Raw genomic sequence first — 16,786 nt, 5'->3', positions numbered from 1 at the left:
CACAAAGCAGACACAGTCCCTGCCCTCATAAAGCATAAAGTCCAGTGGTTCTTGAGTATTTCTTCCCAGTGACTATACTCTCCAGGAAGATATTCCTCTGGAGAGGATGGTGTCCCAGGAAGCAATAGGAATAGGAAGCCATACACATAACCTTAAAATTCCTATCTTTTTAAGTGTTTTCTAATAAGTAGAATACATTTGTGTACCTCAGGGAACCACACAAAACCAAACTGAAGGACAGTATCTTGCTAAAACCAACCTTCTACTGTACATCTGTTTTGAATAACCTGAGGACCTCTAGGATGGTCCATTTTCCAAGTGGAGGAATGTATTTGCTTAGAAACTGTAATATTCCATTTCCAATCCTTCTGTCTCCACTATCTCCAGGGACTCTTTTACAAACTATCCAATCAGGTCTGGGCTACATAGATATCCCAGGCCAAGCCCATATCATCCAGAAGACTGCTCTTCTGACATTTTTCTCTTGATGCTTTTACTCAACAGTCCCTTCTGCTGTTGTAACTGTTGATGGGTTTTTACCACTACTTGTGGAGGCCACTTACAAACTACGCTCTACAAGCAGGATTCCTTACAGTGAGGCCAGAGTATTGGGCCACATCAGAAGTTTTCTATGGTATTGTATGGTAGCTCTGCCTGTCTAGCAAAGTCCAGTGATGCTGCTTCACTTTGCCTCCCTAATCCCCATATTTAAGTAAGTGGGTACTGGAATTATAGTATTTCTCTTTCACTTGACCAAGCAAGCCCTCCCTCCAGTCACTGTCTGGGAGAGTTCAGCAATTGCAGATTTGTTGACCATGGGGCTGTAGGAGGAATCACATGCCAATCCATTTTCATTAAACTTTGGTGTCTGTCTCAGACATTTTCCATGGTAAGACATTTGCCTGTTCCCTGCAAAATGGGGATCCATGCTCATAAGGTTCTTTCCACTGACTCTTCCTTTCCTTATGCTCTAGGTTTATGTCTGTGAATAGGCCTGGGACTTTTACTCCTGGCCTCTCAGCCCCTTCCCACTGAAGATCAGGCACACATGGAAGGCTCTATAACCTTTCTTGTTACTGAGAATCAAAGTAAAATAAAAACTTTTACAAACTTGCTTTGTGTCACTGCCTGAATTGAATTGGTATAAAATGGGACTCAATGATGCACTGATATAAAAAAAACCCCAATGTTTCATCTTTGTATTTCATGGATGTTCTAAATAAAATGACAGAGAGTCATCTGGCAGAGTAAATGTTGTCTGTGTTAGGTAGTGAGAACAATTTGAGGGCACAGATAGGAACCAGAATTCCTGATTCCTTTTACCAGCTTTATTATTTACCCGACTGAATTTCACCACAGCAGAGATGTTGTATTACTCATTTTTGTATGTCCAGAGCATGGCACGAGGCTTGGTACATAATGACACTCAGATTGTTAAGCTGAAATAATACATCTTTGTTTCACTCTTTCCAAATGTAGCTTTTGGGGGGATTTTTTATTGGGCCCTATTCTGTTTCTGCTTTCAGTTCTAGGGAGCAATTGACCATGAAATCCCATGGAGAGCAACAGTGGAGATTCTGTTCCAGCCTAAGGGAATCAGCGTGTCCAGGCCTCTTTCTCTGTCATTGAGACAAATGAAGCAGGAGTGTGTATGTGGCACAACTCCAACTACAATTGAGGGAATACCTCAGTTTGGCAGGCTTGAGAAATTTATACTTGTTATTAGCAATAGTTGGGAATGGTCTTTCAAAAAGAGATCACCACCACTCAGTGTGACTTAGATAAAAAAAAGGGGATTTGTGTTTCTTTTGAGGAAAAACTTGGGGAAAACTTTACTGCAGATGGAAAGGAGAAGGGTTGCTTGAGGGCAGATTCTAATACTAGACTAGAAAAACATGGCTTCTGTGGTGAAAGGTTTACCAAGATGGCTGCCAACAATTCTTCTCATCCCTGTACACACATTCCACTCCTTTCAAGTGGTGAAGCCTCTGATACCTCTCTTTGAATTGGGGCTAGCTCTTTGACCAATAGAATGTAGCATTAATGATGCTGTGTGACTTCTGGGCCTAGGTCTTAAAGACCTTGTAAGCTTTTTTTTTTTTTAACCTCTTAGAAGCCAGGTGCCACGTAAAGAAGTCTGGCTTATCCTGCTAAAAGGCCACATGGAGAGAGAGCTGTAAAAGGACAGCTTCTGTAGAGGAGAAATTAGGCTCCTCAGTTGACAGGCAGCACCAACTGCCAGACACGTGAGTGAAGCCATCTTGGATCCTTCATCCACAGTTGATCCTCCCAATTGTTGTTGAGCCCTGCTTCAATGCCCAAAGAATCACAGCAATCAAATGGTTGTCATTAATTTTGGGGGTCATGTAGCCACAGATAACTAAAACAGCTCCAAGGATTGGCCAGGTGATAGAGTGACTCCTATTGACATCTACGTGGTGTCTTTATTGCTTATGGCCGTGGAACTGGGAATGCATGCATTTCTGAGATTGCCTCTATCAGACAGGACATGAGTGCATTGTCAGGTCTCCCTGCCTGTGGACCATGTCAAGGAAGGGCAGGTTCTCAGTTCAGAGCCAGTCCAGTACTTCCACCTGATTGGGCTTGGCACCCAGAGGCACAAAGATAAAAGAATGAATCACCAGTGTATTGGGATCAAGATTTCTTAGGAGCATGCCTGTGTGAATGAGTTGGTAAGGAAGGGCTTAAGGAGATCCTGGGTAAACTTCTAGTTATATTGCCAGACAGGCTTTGCTTGCAGATGGTGCCTAAGATTGAGGCTGTGATGCTAAATTGAATGTGGTGACTCTCAGGTCTGGTAACCAGATCCCTATGCTGTTCTATGTGTCAGTCCCTTGCCTGTTAACTTTAGTCTGTGTAATGGGAAGACCCAGCCTTGCTTTTATCAACCTGTTTTCCTGGAGATTAATATTCTGGCTTGAACTACAGCCTGGTGGTCCTGCCCTATGCTGCTTTGCCTGCATCTCTGAGTATCACCTGTTCAGGACTTTGTCCTGCCTGTCCAAACTTTGTTTCTCTCCCTGTTAAGCCCTCCCTGTTTGCCTGGAATACCACCTGTTGTTTGCTGACATCTGTATTGTACCATGTTCCATCTGTTTTCTTCCCTTCCTTATAGCTCCTGGAATTTGATTTTTCTACCTTCAGTTCCTCCCAGGTCATCACAGAATCTGCTCCATTCCACTGACATGTTGTAAGGCTGTATCCAAAACACAAAGTCTAATTCTTCCACACAATAGCCTTTAGATATTTGATAACAACCTTCCCATGATCTTTGATCATCTCTTTAGCCTAAATCTTGCTGGCTCCCACGTTATCAAGGCTACCCATCAATGGATATAATTTAGCTTCTCAATATCCTTCTTAAAAGGTAGTTTACCGAAGTGATTCACGTGCTTCAGCAGAAGACATAGGAGGGGTATCATTTCCTATGATAAGGATATTTTATCAGTTATGCCTATATTTATGTTATTATTTTGCATGAGCATTTTTAAAGGGTTCCATCAGGTCTAGACCGGGGTTTTATGGGCTCTAGAGCTTACATAACTTTAGGGACTCTCTTTAATAAAAAAAATTTACAAATATACAGTTAGTTTCAGGCCTGTGAAAATGAGGGATCCTGAAGCTTCAGTTTTGTTAGTTTCTTTGGAAATCTGCCTCAACATTCCTCATGGTATCCTCTCATAAAATTCCTGTTTTTTTTTTCATCAGAGCTGCTATCTTATCAGGTTTCCTCTCCCTCCATATTAGTGCCCATATTAGATTAAGTCTAATGTGGGTACTTAGCACATGCAGGATTAAGTAGGTTCACATACATCAGGGACTTAGAACAACATCTAGTGCATAAAGCATGCAATTGATGTTAGCTATTACTATTTTTATTGCTTACTTGCAAGACCTTAGCAAATAGTTTGTCTTCCCATCTTCATTTTCTCTTTGATGTATTGGAGATAATACTTGCCCTGCCTTTTCCATAAAGTTACTGTATCAAATGATAAAAAATGTGAAGGGGCTTTGTCAGCTGAAAAGCACCTTGCACATGGAAGATATTGTAACCAAGGTTCCATTCGACGTTGTTCATTCTAGAAAAGGTTACGTTTAGCAAAGAAAAGACTTTGGCCTAGGTAGAGTCACTAAAGCCCTCATTAAAGGAGGGAGGAAGTAAAGAACAAGAGGTGCATGGGTGGCAATGCCCGAGGCAATGACCTGCGCCTCCCTTTTGATATGCCAACGTTCAGAAAAGATGCAATAAGCAGAATCTGAGAAAAAGTCGTGTTATTATATAAAAGAAAAGCACCGGGAGGTATCTTGTGCGTGTGTGTGCGCGCACTCGCGCGCGCGCCTCAACCTAGGTCTGCCCCCTCTTCAGCCTTGTCCTGCTCAGCAACCCAGGCTCCCAGGCCGCTGCCTGGAAAAATCCTGCTCAGACTTTGGGTTCAGCTTAAAAGTCCCTCCTCTGTGGGATTTCCCCAATCCCTCCAGCCCTTCCCACAGGAAGAATAAATGGTTCCTTTTCAATACCCTCGCTGTGAAAGCACTTCTAACAGTCTCAACTGAGGGGGACGCACTTTTCTTATTTCCGTGTTTCCAGGGTCTAGCCTTGTGTCCGCTACCGAATAGGTGTTCAATAAAGGATTAGTCAGTGAATGCGCTTTGAAGAAATAACTTTTAAAAAGTTGGTAAAAAGGATTTAAGGGCGGCATGTAGCGGGTAAAAAAGCCTTGCACACGGGCATTAGCAGTCACTAACCAGGGCAGTTCTGGCCGCCAGACGCATCTCTCCAGCTCTGGGTACCCGGCGACCACGACGGCGAATCCCGCGGGAAGGGCCGCCCCAGGGGCGTGGCTTGAGAGCGGGGGGCGTGGTACGGCCCGCGGGGGTTTCCGCGCTGGGGGCGCGTCCGGCGGGGGCGCAGGAGGGGCTTCCGCCGCGAGGGGGCGGGGCTGGCGCGCCGAGTCCTCTGACGGCCCCAGCCAGGGAATTTCAATTTGAAACCTAGCGGAGGGAGGAGGCGGGCGCCGCGGCCCGGCTGCTGGGGCTGGAGCGGGACCAGTCCCCGCGGCGAGCGAGTCCCTGGAGGTGCAGTGTCTGGGTAAGGAGGCTTGCGGGGCGGCGGAATGGCGGGCCTGGGTCGGGGGAGCCCGGGCCGAGCGGCCAGTCCCTGCTGAGCTGCAAGAGCGGCTCGGATTTTTCCTCTGGCTGCAGCTGGGAAGCTGATCCCTGGCAGGAAGCGGTGGCGGGACGGTCCCACCGTGGGGGAGGGCGACCGGCTTTGGGATTTTCTGCCGCTCCCTCTCTCCTCTCCTCCCCCTCTCTGCCGGACCCCATTCCCGCCCGGAGGTCCGGGTCCTGTTGCTCCAGGCCGGATTCCCGCTTCCCCGCTCCACTGCGGTCCCCCCATCTCCCTTCCCGGGAGTCGGGGCCACGTCTGGTCTGAGCCGGGAGAGGTAGGGGCATGGTGAGGGCTGCGCCGGCCCCGCCGAGGTGCCCGTGGGCTCAGGGTCGCACGCCCGGGGCCCCGCGGAGAGGCTGGAGGAGGAATCCGGCTCCATCCCGGGCGCGGGCCGCGGCGCGCGAGCCGAGCCCAGCGTGGAGCACAACTCGGGGGCTCCGGGGAGGCGGAGGCGGCGTTCTTCGTGAGGATGGTTTGGGGAGAGGAAACGCGGACGGGGACGCCGCGCCTCCCGGGCGGGCCGCGCGCGTGGGCTCTGCAAGGAGCTGGGCGAGCGGGGCGCGTCGGCTCCACGCGCCTCGCCGAGCCGTTCCGCGCGTCGTCAGCCCGCGCGCGCCCGGGTCCGCCGGCGGCCCGGGCCGCTGCGGAGAGCGGTGCACTCTTGCGCTCTGCTCCCTACAACTGCGACACCCAGGCCATCTCTGCCCCGATGGCTCGTTTGCCTCCTCTGGGGCGGGGGGCAGAGGGTTGGGAACGGTTTTAGGTGAGCTGCAGGGGGAGAGGAGAGAAGAACGGAACCAAACGAGACGCTGCCCCCCCCACCCCCCCCAGCCGCCGGGATGTCTGCGGGGGCGTCGTCGGTCCTTACACTTTCCAAAATCGCTCACCTCCTCCGAGGTCAGGGTTTTTTGGTGAGATTAGAAGAGCTCTCGCCTACAGTCTGTTATTTTTGGGAGGGTCTCTTGAGAAGCCCTCCTTACTAATTTAGGATGCCTTAAACTGAATTCTCCATCACTACAACCGCTGCCGCCGTGATTAAGAGGGAGGAGCAGTGGATTTTTTTTTTTTTTTTGAATCACATCTTTTCCTCAGTTTCTTGAACTTCTTGCCTCCAAAATGTTGTCTTTGGGGTGTCGTGCCAGAGACTTGTTCTTCTTACTCTTATGTAAGCTTTTTTTTTTCTTTAATGATTCTTACAGTTTTGCCTTTATTCGTCCATATTCTTTGCTCCTCCCCCTCCTTTTTTCTTCTCTCACCGGAATGCATTATTTCTATATTCTCTATCTATAATATTGTGTGAGAATTAGCAGTTTAGTTTAGCTTTCTATCACATTTCACCTTAGGTTTAACACTTGAGGAAAACTGAGTCAATTTCTTGGCCGCAGGAGCTGGGATGTAGGATTCTCAGGCTTTGAATAGTTTTTACTGGGAAACCAATAGTACTTACTCCTGTTCAGTTTCTGTTTGCAGCCTCATTGCTGTGAGAAATCACTGGATTGCTGTTGCAGTCACTGATGGGGCTGCATTGCAACGCAATCTTGGATTAGGATAAGGGCCAAACGACTACCATACATCAGGCTGACACAGTTTTTAAAGAGCCAGGCAGTGTCACCTGTTAGAGCTCCCGTGATCAGTTCTGTAATTCAGTTTGAGAACCACCATCAAACCTCAGATATCTACTCTTTGGAGGTTATTGGAGAACTGTACAAGTGATAATGACTTGGAACAATGGCGTGGATTTAGGGCTCATTTAATCCTATCCTGTCTTCCTCACTTCTTGGGCAGAATTCCCACTGAAGTCAGTAGTGGTCTTGTGTGCAGAAGGACTGCTGAGAACAAGAGACTGCTCATTTAGAGTAAGGGGAGGGGACAGTTTCTTTCCTTTTAAAACACCCTGCTTTAAGAAAGACCTAGTCATAACAGTTTTTTAATCTTTTACCTCCAGTCCTAGTAGTTAGAGCACTGTGTGCAAAGACCTTCCAGAGAAAATAGGTGGGTGACTTGAGCCCTCCACTTCAAATTCTTAGTGTCTGAATTGGATGGGGATTGCTTAAAACGATTAAAAGTGATAATTTAACAAAGTTAGAATTTTGGTGAAATTATTACCAACTTCTGTAAAAAATTTAAGCTGTTATGGAATATTTTCAATTGGGATGTGTTAATTAAATTGGGTATGTATGCAACTGGGTATGTACGTTAAAATCAGAAATTTAATCCCGAATAGAAAGAAGCAGATTTGCAGATTTAGGGGATGAATCTGAAGGGAAAATAACTGTGCAAAAAATAACTGTGCAAATGTAAAACAGGGAAATTCAGATAGCTCTTACTGTATTTGGAGAGGTAGCTTTTAGTACACATACAGGTGTTAGTGACTCTCCGGGCCCATCATTATTAGATTTGTGAGTACTCGACACTTTCCAGTTTAGCTTTGTGCTGATCTGAGTTGGTGAGCTTGTTAGGTCCTTTGCTTTGTAACGTAACGTTCCTGTGGCTTACCCTTTCCAAATTGCCAGTTATAAAGAATCGAGTTTAGAAGACCTATCCAGTCACCAGATTTTAAAATAGATTTTTAAAAATCATAACCATGTCCATGTGTACTACCCAACCATTTGCTTTCAACTAAAAATACTTGCAAAGATGACAAAGCAGTCCTCAACCAAAATATTTATTGGTAAAATTACTCTGTAATTAGTAATATTGTATAGTTATGTTTAACATCAGGTTTTGCTCTGAATCACCACTCTCATATTACTGTGGCTAGAGAACTGTAAGGGTTTTTATCTTTGCCATTTTATTTAGCAGTGTGGGGTTTATATTTTATATAGTAGAATGCTAAGTATTTTTAAAGATTTGACTTTGTTTCTGTTTCCACAGAAAAGTATGGGACTTTTGTCTTTGTTTTTTAAACCGAATTAGTCTTTTTGAAAGCTGTGTGTCACCTTTTTGGAAAAGTATGCCTTGCTAATATTTTTGTAAGGCAATATAGTAGCTTATAGGGATCTATACTGCTGAGAGTCAAATTTTGCATTTCTAAAATCTGTTTTTACTTGGAGAAAACAAAGGAAATGTGCCTACCTCCCCCGCCCCACCTTTATTTAGAAACATCTCCAGTGGCCTTGTTTGCTTTCTCAGATTCAGAATTACTGTACCTAACCACTGGGTACCCTTACAGATTTAAAAGCTGTAAGTAAATGTTTATGCTGGCTTCAGTAGTCTAGCAAATACTAGCCAAACCCTAATTTACTGCCCTTTTATAGAATCTTGGAATCTCGGGTCTGGACCTTTAGGAGTCAGCAAATCCACTCTCAGCCCTTGTCCTCTTCCCCCAACAAACATTTCCGGACTCTTTGGAAGGCCTGAGTTAATAGAAGATTTGTATATAAATCCCCCACAGATTCCAGACAGAGCATCCTTTGGAAATGCCACGTTTTGGCACAAATCAGCAACTCAATATTGATAAGATATCTATCATTCATCTGGGCAGTGCCCCAGACTAAAATCTAACATGGAGTCATGGCTGGTATCATTAGCTATAGGGGAATGGCCTCCCAAGTATAAATACTTGAGTTATATAGAAGTTACAGGTAAGCCAAAAAAGGAAAGAGAGGAGTCATCTCTAATAGCTAGAAATAACTGATAGTGATAACCAGTGCTTTTTAAAGCTTTTCTGTAAAGTGTGTATGGGTGTGCATTTTGTATGAGAGAGGGAATATATTCATGTATATATGTATATATATTTGTTATGTGAAGTATCTATAACATTGTACTTAATATATTTGACAAATCTATTCACTGAACCTTTGGAGAATATTTTGGAGGTGCTTTTAGTAAAGATTCTTTGAAAGTTGGAGTTGATGTAGAACCTGGTACTATTTCATGTAGAAATGTCATGTAGGCAATATTTCATATCGGGGATTTGCTTTTCTCACTTTGTGGTTGGATTGAGATCTGTGTGGGTTTCTTAGATGTGTGTTTTTCATGTCTAACTTCTCTCAATACCCAGTGTTTGGGATAGTATTTATTTTAATGAGAATTTCAGTGGTTTTCTCAATTTTCTCATTTTTAAAAAAAGATTTTATTTATTTATTTGAGAGAGAGAGAGAATGAGAGCATGAGTGGGGTAGAAGGGCTGAGGAGGGGCGCCTGGGTGGCTCAGTTGGTTAAGCAACTGCCTTCGGCTCACTTCATGATCCTGGAGTCCCTGGATTGAGTCCTGCATCGGGCTCCCTGCTCGCCGGGGAGTCTGCTTCTCCCTCTGACCCTCCCCCCTCTCATGTGCTCTCTCTCTCTCATTCTCTCTCTCTCAAATAAATAAACAAAATCTTTAAAAAAAAAAAAAAAAAGAAGGGCTGAGGGAGAGGGAGAAGCAGGCTCCCTGTTGAGCAGGGAACTGGACGCAGGGTCGATCCCAGGACCTTGAGATTATGACCTGAGCCTAAGGCAGACCTTTAACTGACTAAGCTGCCCAGGCGCCCCTCAATTTTCTCATTTTTAAAGTGACGTCACTTACCCGTTAGTATAGGGACAATACTACATTTTATACTGCTTCTGGATTTTTTTCCTGAAGATTGAATTTGGGCTAATATCATATTCTCAATTACTTATAATATGGAAATATGTTTTCATTTCATGGATATTGCTCTGCCTATTAATATTTTTTCACTTTAGCAAATTAGAGCCATAAAGGTCTAGATGTATGTAGATTGCCTCCTAAATAATCCTTATAGTAATATGGAATACATGTGAGGAATAAGAATTATCTGTTTATTCACTCCAAGAAATATCTTCAGTAAGGCTTTGTTTTAGGTAGCCAAGTTAACATTTTGCATATGTAACTAACTTCAGTGTCATGGGGATGGTGTTCGTTCTTTCTAGGTTAAGAACTAGAACGCATGGAAAGGGTTCCAAAGTGATTTGTCTGTTCATCTGTGGACACCTTATTGTCTAGATCAGGTAGGGAAGTTCATTGTATCTAAACTAAAACTTGCATTCTGTAACTGAAAAGCCAGTTTCCTTTTGCTTTGCTCTTTTTATGGCCTCACTATCAACCTCTTTGAAAAAAATGTTCAAATACATAAAGACTTATGTTACCTTCTGATTGCCTTATTCCAAGATAACTGTGATTTTTTTTTTTTTAAGATTTAATTTATTTTGACAGGGAGAGAGAGTGTGAGCAGGGGGAGGGGCAGAGGCAGAGGAAGATAGAGAATCTCAAGCAGATTCCGCTCTGAGCATGGAGCCTGACAAGGGGCTCCATCTCATGACACTGCAATCATGACCTGAGCCGAAACCAAGAGTGGGATGTTTAATCAACTGAGCCACCCAGGCACCCCAAGAGAACTGTGATTTTGGAAACTTTTCATATAGGTCTGATCATCTCCTCTCTAATCATCTTTTCTAAACCCTGAATTCAGGTTTCTAGATCTGTTGAGGTGGAACCACCACCCTGATAACAACAGTGCTGAGTTTAATCATATTTTTGAGTTTCCTATGTATTCTACCGGTATAAATACACATCCCACTATCTTAAAGACATTAAATTAAAATGTAATTTACACTTTGCCATAATTCTTAGGTTCTTTTTCTTTTCGTCCAGACAGGCTATCCCTTAGGTTCATTCACCTTAGGGGCCAGAAGGGAGCATCGAGAGTATTTAGTTTAGACACGCTTGATGTGGAGTGGGGTTAGTGGGGAAGGTACTGCTCAGTGTGGTTTATGAACTGCCTGAGACTTTAGTAAAGTGTGTGTTTACGTGCGTGCACACGTGTGTGTGTGTGTCTGAGTATCAGAGAGAGATTTTTGGGAGCAGTTTTTGAAAGCATTTTGGGAAACAGAAGATCAAAAACTGCTCTTTTAGTTCAGTTCTTATTTTTGAGATTAGGAAACCTCCATCTTGCTGGATTGGTTTATTTCTGGAGCTACCATGCAGCTGTATTCTGGGAATTCCCTTTGCCTTTCTTACTGGGCTCCCAGGTTACTGGGCTCTGTCTGTTTCTTAACTCTTACTTTGTATGACTATATCCTCCAGTAGTTTCCAAGAAAGTGCAAGTGGAAAGTGAATTTTTTGAAACCTTGCATGTCTTAAAGCAGCTTTTTTCCCACTCTTAAAATGCCTTTTTTTTTTTTTTAAGTAGGCTCCATGACCACTATGGGGCTTGAACTCACAACCCTGAGATCAAGAGTCACATGCTCTACTGACTGAGCCATCCAGGTGCCCCTGAAATGCCTGTTTGTACTCTTAAGGTGAATGCTTTTATAGTTTGGCTGGGTATAGAATTCTAAGTTAGTGATTACTTAACCTTTGACTTTTTCAGGAATTATTCTGTTGTATTCTGGCATACCACTGCTGTTGAGAAGGAGCGACACAATTCTAATTTCTGCTTCTGTGTTTGTGGCTGGTTTGTTCTCCTTAGAAGTTTTTAGGATTTTCTCTTTGAACTTGGTGTTTTGAAATTTCATGATGGTGTGCTTTGGGTGTGGGAGTTTTCTTACTCATTGTGCTGGACACTCAGTGGGCTCTTTCAGGTTGGAAATTCTTGTCTTTTAGAAATATTCCTCTATGATAATTTCTCCCTCTATGTTTTCTGATCTTTCTGAAACTTCTGTTATTTGGATGTTGAATTTTCTAGATTGACTTTCCAATTTTATTAGTATTTTTTGTTTTTTTGTTTTTTGTTTCTGTCTTATACCATCTCTTTGTCTTTTTGCTTGGCTGTTGGCTTTCTTCAGTGTTTTCTTCTAATCTCTCTACTGAGTTTTTTTGTTTTCCTATTTTCCAAGCTGCTCCTTGGTCACTGAATTTCCTTTTTGGTAATGTCCTTTTTTTCCCCTGTGTATAGTATCTCCAATCTAACCCTACTTGATGGGCCTTTGAACTTGTTTTCCCTTTGGAATGCTCTTCCCTCAGATACCTGCATTGCTTACTCCCTTAACTCCTTCAGATCTATGTGTTCTGTGATCATTTATTTGAAACTACAGCTCCACTCCCACACCTAGCCTAGTATGCCTTAAATCTCTTCCTTTTCTTTCTTTCTTTTATAGCACATATTATTATCATCTGAGTGTAAACTACAAGAAGGTAAATATTTTGTCTGTTTTGCACTTTGTGAATATGTGTTGACTGAGTCATCGGGCCTCCTTGTTTTATGTGTGCCCCTCACATCCGCTCTCTGGGTCTGGATTCTGGAGACTTCCTTCAACTGCTTTATAGAGTGAACTTCTTGTCTTTTGGCTGCAAAGGTTGGGAGAGAGAGGGAAAGAGGAGGAGGACTTTCAGTGTTCCACGAGCTGTTTTCAGCTCTGTCTCTCATCTCAGCCCTCAGTGGCATCTGGAACCTCCACTTCCTAGGCTCTCAGGGCCTCTCCCAGCATGCAGATTGCTTCTTGTGGGCCTCCACCAGAATGGGGATTCAGCTTTGGCTTCCTCTGCTTTGCTAAGTCAGTTACTTTGTACATCTGTTTCCCATCTTCTCAAATTCTGTTGATATATTGCATCTGCTGGCCTATCCCGTCCCTTTTTTGTCCCTCCCCTTTAAAAAAAAAAAAAATTTCCTTACTGTCATTTTAATGTGGTTTTGGGAGGGAACAGAAATTAACTCATGTTCAATCCACTGATTTAGGGTTTTAAATTGATAAAAATAAAATTCCCAAGATGACTATGGTAGTCACAGTTTGGTAAGGACTGCAGCCATAATAAAATTGTCCTTTTTTTCATGCCAGATACTGAGTTGAACTTCAGTTATATTTTATGTATATATATATATATGTATATATATATCCATATTCATATATATGAAGAGAGAGAGAAAGAGAAAGTCAGATGATTGAGCTAACATCTAGGGTGGATGGGAGTGGATGACTGATATATCTTTGAACAAGAAGGTGCTTCCTAGGAAGACTTCAGCAAATGTAATATTATTTTTTTTTCTTGTGATAATTTCAAGGATTAGTTCAGTACAAATGCTTACAAATCTTACAGTATGTACTTGAATTAGATTTAAAAATACACAGTAGGGACACCTGGGTGGCACAGTTGGTTAAGCATCTGCCTTCAGCTTGGGTCATGATCTTGGGGTCCTGGGATTGAGCCCCACTTTGGGCTCCTTGCTTAGCGGGGAGTCTGCTTCTCCATCTCCCTCTGCTCCTCCCCACTGCTCATGCTCTCTCTCTCTCTCTCCCTGTCTCAAATAAATAAAATAAAATCTTTTTTTTTTTTTTAAAGATTTTATTTATTTATTTGTGAGAGACAGAGAGCACGAGAGGGAGGAGGGTCAGAGGGAGAAGCAGACTCCCCGCTGAGCAGGGAGCCCAATGCGGGACTCGATCCAGGGACTCCAGGATCATGACCTGAGCCGAAGGCAGTCGCTTAACCAACTGAGCCACCCAGGCGCCCCATAAATAAAATAAAATCTTAAAAAAAATACACAGTAAAAAGTTTGGTGGATATGTTTCAGAAATGGCAACCTTGGGGTGCCTGGGTGACTCAGTCAGTTAAGCATCTGCCTTCGGCTCATCGAGCCCCACATTAGGCTCCCTGCTCAGCGAGGAGCCCACTTCTCCTCCCTCTGCGGCTCCCTCTGCTTGTGCTCTCTCTCTCTCTCTCAAATAAAATCTTTGGGAAAAAAAAAAAAAGACATGGCAACCTAATTTTATACTGTTCTGAATACCTTAGTTTATCTTTAGACTGATACATGGTTTGCATACATGTATTTAAATATTCTTTGAATATTGATTCAGGGATTAGAGGAAACTTTGAACTCCTGTGGATTCTGTTACTTTCAGGGGAAAAATTTCATTACTAGGGCATGAATAGGAAGTGGGAATTACACGCATGTGAAGATACACATATGAGGGATTTTTGTGTATGGAGTTTGGGGCAACAGAAATGGAGTTCTGAATAAGGTAGTGGCTGGAAGGTGTGAGGAAGCCCCAGAAGACCCAAAGACTCATATGTGTGTGTGGTTAGTGTAGGTTAAATTGTTTGGTGGGTTTTACAGATTCATAAATTCAAGTACTCTGTTCCTTCATGTAGAAGGTGTCGCAGACAGTAGATCAGGATAGTATTTCCCCAAAGTGTGGTGGTATGTTAAAATGAGTTAAGTACACAGATGAATCTTTTTCTTTTACTGGTTAAATATATATGTCAGTGTACATCAGAAAAACAGACAAGTGCTTCAAACCTATGATTTCATTGATATTAACTTAGCATAAGGCTAAAATAAAGTAGGTATTTTTTAAGTAACTTGATTTAAAAATAACTATCTTTAAGTGTTTGGATTTGGCAAAAACTATAAAGTTGGTATGTGAGTGAAGTTTGAGAAACATTGGGTGTGTTCAAAATATCATTTTCTTCATCAAGGTCATTGATAGATTTTTTTCTTTCTCCTAATAGATAACAGCATAAAACTGTATGTGATGGTCGCGGCAGAGACTTCTAATGGTTTTCTTTTCTTTTCTTTTTTTTAAAAATTGTTTTAATTTGTAAAGCTTTTTTTTTTTCTTTTCAAAGTAAATCAATAGAACATTTTTTCACTTGATTCTTTTTTTTTTTTAAGATTTTATTTATTTATTTGACAGAGAGAGACACAGCGAGAGAGGGAACACAAGCAGGGGGTGTGGGAGAAGGAGAAGCAGGCTTCCCGCTGAGCAGGGAGCCCGATGCGGGGCTCAATTCCAGGACCCTGGGATCATGACCCGAGCCAAGGCAGATGCTTAATGACTGAGCCACCCAGGCGCCCCTCTCACTTGATTCTTAAAACGATTTCATACCCTATGTCTGACAGAGAAGAAAAATGAGTCAGGAAGAGGTTAAACTTACCCAGAGTCATTCAGTTTCGTAATGGGGTTTCAGGCACAGCCAAGGCCTCCTTGTGTCCAGAGTTGTTGCCTTTGCTCTGTGCTCTTCTGCTGCTAATGGAGTTGCCAATTGAATTTTTCTTGGAGAACTCAGGAAGCCTGCCAAGTTTTGCAGCTAGAGGTCTGTCCTGTAGCTCTCATCTATTTGTATCTTGAACCCTGAAGGTACACAGAGCTAGGTCTTCCAAAAATAGTTCAATAAGTGTGTCAACATTTTGAGATACTGTTGAAAAAACAAGGAAGTAGAAGTCCTACAGGATTATTAGAAAATGGTGCCAAAGGCCTTCACTAGGATTTGAAAAGCAAATGTGGCAGGGTCATATGCTAGACAATGGTGCATATTCACCCTTCGTTTGGGGAGCCCGCTCTCACTGTGATAATCTTTCACTTTTTCCCGGTATGCTCTGTTTAATTGCTTTTGGATTCTGGTAGAAAAGCTGCTAAATGAACACCTTCCTTGAAAATTTTTCTTTAATCCACTTCTCTTAAGGAGAAAAAGGGAAACTCGTTTTTCTTAATAAAATGAATACAGATTGTGTATGGGAAAGGTTAAAGTGTCAAGAAATGAGTTGGGTCTGTCTACTGACAAAGGAATCAAGAGTTTATCCATGAGCTTGTAACCAGAACTGTTTTTGGATCTTAGCCATTAAAATCAACATCAGTAAAGCCTGTGTCTTAATTTCTTTAATGCCAAGATTGTCTGTTTTAAATTGCACACATATGGGAATATGAATACATTTGTTCACTCCCCCCCCACTTCCCCCACCTGCAACAGAAAAATAAAGGTATGTGGAAGATATTCTTAACTTTTGCAGCTCTGCAGTGAAGAGCTGTAGATGTGGGCAGCATGGTAGTGGAGATGTGGCTCGAGCTTTTCTCCTCATTGAGGCCAGTTCACTTTCGTCCCCAGTGCTGCAAGCTTAAATGGGAAGAACCACGGGTAGGTTTTAGAGCATTCCATGGATCTGTGATCTCCGTGTTTGTTACTTGCTCCGTGCAGCACACATGATAGCAGTGAAGGACAATGTGGCACTTTTCTCAGGACCTGTTTTTGGTTGGTGGAATTTTTTAAAGTCATGTTTTTACTGTATCTGGTTATTTATTGACGTGGTTTTTGGCAAAAGGAATCTACCGTTGTTTAGTTACAGAAAAGTGTCTTTCTTTTTAAACTTTTTATTATGGAGAGTTTAAGATACATTCAGAAGTAGAGAGAACACTAACATAGTGAACCCCAGGTACCCTCACCCAGCTTTGATAATTACCAGGCCATAGCCAGTCACGTCTCGTCTATATTTTTCTTTCCACTCTCAATACTACCCTCCTCCCAGGATTATTTTGAAGCAAATTCTAGACATCATATAATTTCATTTGTAGATAGGTAAGATATTTCCTCCTGCCCCTTCTTCTTGGCATGTGCTTTCTAGTCTCCAAAATAAAGTTCATGTTCATTACTGCTTTTTTAGAATTATAGAAATTAGTTCCTTTGCAACATGGTCAGCTGCCATGTTTTTGGAATAAATATCTGACTCTTGTTTTGATCAGTGAAAGCAGTTTCATCTAAATGTAGCATTGTGGACATAGGAAATGCTTTTTAGCCAGTGCTAAAAACCCCAGTATTTTCTAAACCAAATCAGAGCTGATCTTCAAACTCCAGTATATTCTCAAGGTGGTGTTGCTATTCTATACATTTTCCCCCCTCATGGCTCCTGTATTTACACCAGACTTGAATGATTTTAGATT

At 42.7% G+C, this 16,786-nt stretch overlaps 1 protein-coding gene across 13 annotated transcripts in view; it reads left to right on the top strand.

Annotated features, from left to right (window-relative positions):
- The first annotated feature begins 4,950 nt into the window (after nucleotides 1-4,950).
- Nucleotides 4,951-16,786, top strand: part of EPB41L2 (erythrocyte membrane protein band 4.1 like 2) — a 210,748-nt gene continuing 198,912 nt past the window's right edge. For 11 of the 13 annotated variants that reach the window (XM_045865542.3, XM_045865541.3, XM_064598106.1 and 8 more), the window contains exon 1: nucleotides 4,951-5,110. The gene's annotated coding sequence lies outside the window, so the exon portion shown is untranslated. Of the gene's footprint in view, nucleotides 5,111-5,322; nucleotides 5,466-10,066; nucleotides 10,145-16,786 lie in introns of those variants that run through there. The other 2 variants (XM_064598102.1, XM_064598103.1) reach the window with 2 other exon arrangements.

The sequence above is a fragment of the Mirounga angustirostris genome, unplaced genomic scaffold, assembly GCF_029215605.1.
Source record: "Mirounga angustirostris isolate CCGP_5_RB_7025 unplaced genomic scaffold, mMirAng1.0.hap1 SCAF_8, whole genome shotgun sequence".
In the NCBI taxonomy this organism is placed as follows: Eukaryota; Metazoa; Chordata; class Mammalia; order Carnivora; family Phocidae; genus Mirounga; species Mirounga angustirostris.
The sequence above is the reverse complement of the archived record's forward strand: the minus strand, read 5'-3'. Positions and strand labels throughout refer to the sequence as shown.